This window comes from Heloderma suspectum, chromosome W (genome assembly GCF_057233095.1).
Source record: "Heloderma suspectum isolate Gila_16-S chromosome W, 16-S_ref, whole genome shotgun sequence".
Taxonomy (NCBI): domain Eukaryota; kingdom Metazoa; phylum Chordata; class Lepidosauria; order Squamata; family Helodermatidae; genus Heloderma; species Heloderma suspectum.
The window spans coordinates 60,151,535-60,156,972 of record NC_139475.1 but is presented as its reverse complement, the minus strand read 5'-3'; positions in this window follow the sequence as shown (position 1 = coordinate 60,156,972).

Sequence of the window (5,438 nt, the reverse complement as noted above, 5' to 3'; positions counted from 1 at the left end):
CAGGACATTATCGCCACTTATTAGTTTTTGTGTGTACTTATACCAAATGGGTAGAAGCCTATCCCACCCGGACTGAAAAAGCTAGAGAAGTTATAAGGGCCTTAATGAGGGACATTATCCCCAGGCACGGCCTACCTCTATTTATTGGATCCGATAATGGCCCTGCCTTTATCAACAAAGTGTTGCAAGAAATTAACTCTTTACTTGGCATTCAATGGAAACTCCATTGTGCTTACCGTCCGCAAAGTTCTGGACAGGTAGAGAGATTAATCGAACCCTCAAGACCCACTTAGCCAAGTTATATCAAGAAACCAGGAGAAAATGGATAGAAATGTTGCCCTTAGCTCTGTTCAGAATTCGCTGTACTCCTCACAAAACTACTGGTTTGCCCCCATTTGAACTAATGTACGGCAGGCCTCCTCAAATATTAGTTGGATTAAGAGGAGACCTACAAGAATTAGCAAATGTCAGTTTAAGGCAGGAGATTCAAGCATTGGGCAAAGTTCTCCAAGCTCAGCGCCGGTTTGTCTTAGAAAACCGAACCCCAATTCCCATTACAGAAATTCATCCCTTCCAACCAGGAGACGAGGTGTGGGTCAAAGAATGGAAAGATGACCCTCTGATTCCCAAATGGAGAGGACCAAACACTGTTATACTTTCCACCCCTACAGCTGTAAAAGTAGCTGGAATTAAGCCCTGGATACACTGGACGTGAGTAAAGAGAGCAAGGGAGGGGGAGTGGACTATAAACAAAAATCCTGACGATCCTTTAAAAATCACTTTAAGAAAACAGTAAGAAGACTCAGACTAGACCCTACTGTGGACACACCGGGAGACTGTCCACCCTGCATACGGTCAGATCTGCAACTGGAGAATTGAAGAAGGGGACTAGACCCTACTGCAGCTAACTGGATAAATAGCTGCCCAGCGTATGGTCAGATCCCAAAAGAGAAAAAAAAGGATCAAGTATGTATGCTGCTAAGCTAGTAATATTAGTAGTAGTGAATTATGTTTCCCTAACAAAATGTGAGAAAGGGGGACCTGGTGTAATACGCAAAAGAGAGGTTCTAGAAGGTGATGTCCCAAATTTCTTGCCCGATATAAAAGAAAAGAAAAAGTCCCCTCAAGGCAGTGCCTTTAAGGAAGAAAGTCTGCCCCAAAAGCTTGCTGAAAACTATTGGCTACACTTAGCTAACATCACTGGAATCACCCACTTCTGCCTCCCAAAGAACCTACCTACAAGTAAGCTCATTAGCACATGTCTAATACCTGTCTGTAGACAACCTGATAATATAGAAATTAGGGGTTATACTACAGATTTGTCTTATTCTCATAATCCTTCATGGGGTACTGTCTCAAAAACTCTACCCCCTGCAGAGTTCTATTTAGACACCCCTATTGTTGCCGCTACAAATGCTACGTGTGCTCGAATGATTAATTGTAAAAAAAGATGTAAAGTTATCCCTGGTCCATCCATAAATTGCGAGAAAGTTCAAAATATTCCCTTTAATTTTGCACACGTACTTTTGCCTTATGGATGGTTTTGGACCTGTGGCTCCCGTACGTGGTCATTTATTCCAGCCAACTTGTCCGACAACCAACTCAGTTGCCTCAGTCGCCTAGCACCTTTTCTTCCCCCGTGGCCGATAAAGAAAGCCCATCACCGACAACGTCAAGCCTTAAAGCTGACTGAAGATTGTAATAGCCATTTGCGACTTTTCTCGGATTCAGAAAAGCTAGCACTAGCAGTATCATTAGTTGGGATAGGGGGGTTAGCCCTAGAAGATGGTCTAGAGGTCAACCGGCTAGCATGTGCCATGGCAAAAAGTATAAACGCCACCTCACAAGCTCTGTCCTTGCTCAATAAAGAATTTCATGACCTAAGAGGTGCCGTTCTGGAAAACAGGACTGGTATAGATTACCTCTACCTCCTTCATCATTTAGGTTGTGAGACCCACCAAAACCTCTGTTGTTTCAATTTATCTGACAATAGCAATGCTATAGATAAACAAATCAACAGACTGCACCAAATAGTGGCCGATATCACAATAGGAGGACATGATTGGCTTGATTGGCTGACCTCTTGGATTCCAAATCTCAATTGGCTCAAGGCGGCATTTGTTCTAATTCTGCCTGTAGTGTTAATGGGAATACTGTTATGTCTCTGTATCCCCTGGTTTATACGTTGTCTGAAAAATATGCTAAATGCCTTAACCTCAAAGACTGCCGCCCGCTATACACTGTTAGCGCTGCAAGATATAAAATAACCTAAGTTGCTATAAAATGCTATAATTGTAAGGAAAATTATGCATTTAAGGGGGGAATGTAGTAGCCATATTAAAGGCCAGACTGAGTGGTCTTATATTCCTGCTGAGTTAGTATAGTTTAGCAAAAGAACAGCAATGTAGAAACTGCCCTTGTCAGCAAGCTGGATTGCACAACCTAGTCATGCCTTTGACATTTTGCTTACTGCAGGCTGTAACCATGTCCTAAGACAGAATGTCCTGTGGCCCACTTCCTGTACTGTAAACAACTGTGCTAACTGTAAAACCACAAAAGAGGGGACGGGAGAAAGGGTCGCATGTATGTCATCATCACTATAAAAGAAATGTGTGACTATGCTTCAGGGCTTTTGGCTCTTTGGAAAAGATTCCAGCCTTAAGCCTGCACGTTAAATAAAGAAGTACTCATTTTCCTTCACTCCGTGGTCTCTCTGACATTGTTTTCTGCTACATGATCAGCTTCAATAAGTATTTCCAGTAGCAAAGGAGACTCCAAGGCAGTGAAAGCAGCAGGACCGAATCTAGATACCAACAAATGTTTCAATTGCAAGTACTGCCATTCCGCTGAAGCCAGCAGATCAAATTGATCTCGCAAAATTGAAAATAACAAAAACTCATCATCAACCCCCACTAATTGATCATCCTATCTGTCCAGATCCACCATAAAAACATTTTCTTGCCAATTCAATTTTTCCCCATAAAGTCAATTTGGCATGGGAAAATGGATCAAACGGTAATTGACGTGACATTATACGCCAGACTTCCCTAAGTGCCAAAATTGTGGGAGGAGCTCTGTCTACCTTAATATGCCGAGAACCTAATGCCATCCATTTAAAGAGGGGCTCCAGACAAGAAGATTCCAATACTGACCACAGAGGAAAATCTAATTTGAGTGGAAAAGACCAAAATTTATTATAGGTCAGCAAATAGGCCCAATGGTACATTGCTAGATCTCAAAAACCGAACCCACTTTCATTAATTGGCAGTTGCATCCTTTTTAAAGATATTCTTGGTGGAGAGGAACCCCAAAAGAATGTATGAAACAAAACACTGAGTTTTTGGAAATATTTGCCAGGTATTAAGTATAGGGATCCCACGTATAACATAAGTAATTCAGGGTATGGTATTCATCTTAAGTGTCTTCACTTTACCCCATAAACCCAACTTTAAAGATGCCCATCTATCTATATCTCATGAAATATAATTAATCAACTTGTTTAAATTTAAACTAATCATTTGAGATATATCTCTAGGAATAATTATTCCCAAATAAGTAATAAATTCTGGGCACCATCAAAATTGCCAATTGGCTAATACACTAGAGTATATGCTATGTCCAATCCGCATTATTTCTGACTTTCACCAATTAATTGAATAGCTGGACAATTCACCAAAAGTATTAATCAATTTCATCAAAGCTGGAACCGATGACTGGACTCTCGAGATAAACAACAAAAGATCATCAACATAAAGACTAATTTTAAATTCTAATCCAAAATGGACAAATCCATGAATAATATTATTTTGTCTAACAGCACACACCAGGGGTTCCAAACATAAATTGAATATCAGTGGGGAAAGTGGGCAACCTTGTCTGGTGCCCCGCCCTAGTAAAAAAAAAAGCTGAGAATAAAACGTTGGCCATTACTCTTGCTCTAGGAGCAGAGTATAACATTTTAACCCATTTCAGAAATTCTATAGGAAAACCAAAATTAGTCAATGTAGTAAAAATAAATTTCCAATGAATTTTGTCCAAGGCCTTTTCCGCATCCAAGGAAATGATGGCCGCCTGATAAGTTCTTTCAGAGTGTAAAGCAACCAGACCAACAACTAATCTAAGATTATCAGCCCCCTGTCGATTTTTAATAAATCCCACCTGGTCTGGTCTAACCAATGTGGCCATGACTTGCTGTAATCTATCAGCCAAGATTGCTGTTAATATTTTGATATCTATATTAATTAATGATATAGGTCGACAGTTTGCGCAGTTGGTATGGTCCTTGCCTGGCTTAGGAATCACAATAATGTAAGCATAATTTAACAATGAAGAAAGGGAGCCCACTTCAAAAATAAGGTTATAGAGGCGATACAACTTTGAGGCTAAAAAACTAGAAAATGTTTTATACCATTCAATTGGGAATCCATCTGGTCTGGGTGATTTCCCAGTATTCATTTTCATTATTGCATTCATGATTTCCTCTAAATGCAGAGAAGCTAAAAGGAGCTGTTGTGAAGCATCTAAATGTGGAAGATGAATCTGAGAAAAAAAAGCATCCATATCTCGCACTGATATCTTACTGCCGGTACTATACTTGCAATCCATCTTGCAATCTTTGATTTGACATACTAAAGTTGTAGAAGTCAACTAATAGTCTAATCTAAAGCAACTGTGGTGAACTGGTGAAATAAGAGTATACTCACTCTCTGTCGGCAGGATGTAAAATTCTCCAAGCATCTATTAAACCATATTCCATCATATAAGCCTGGAGTGCCAGTCTCACCACAGATTGAGCCTTGGGAGAAGGTGTACTCCTAATAAGGGATCTAAGACTTCATTAAAGTCCCCACCCACAATCAAATAATCATAGGTAATATCAACCAGTTTAGCAAAACAATCATGAAACATAACCAGAGAATCAATTTTTGGCCCATATACATCTATCATAACAATTAATTTGCCCATATACCTTCCTACCAAGACCAAAAACGCCCCTCAGTATCAAAGATCACCTGTTGAATTGAGATGGAAAGTTGCTTATGGATTAAAATCGCAACCCCTCTACACCTTGTTGAAGTGTCTGTGACATAGGCCTCCCCAACCCAATCATTTTGCAACGTCTGCCCATCTGCAGCCATCAAATGAGTTTCTTGTAAGAAGGCCATGTCAACATTAAGCTCTTTTAACTTGGTAAGAACTCTTTTCTGCTTGTTTACATTTCGCAGCCCCTTGACATTCCATGAAGTCACGTTAAACATTGAAAAAACAAAAGCAAATTCTTTGCCCCTCCATCCAAACAGATCTTTCTAAATTTACATACAATTACTAAATTTATATACCATAATACCATAACAAATACATCCTTAATTTACATTTAGGACTAACCATTTCAGACTTCATCAAAATAATTCTTGTTACATAGAAACTGAGAACATTTT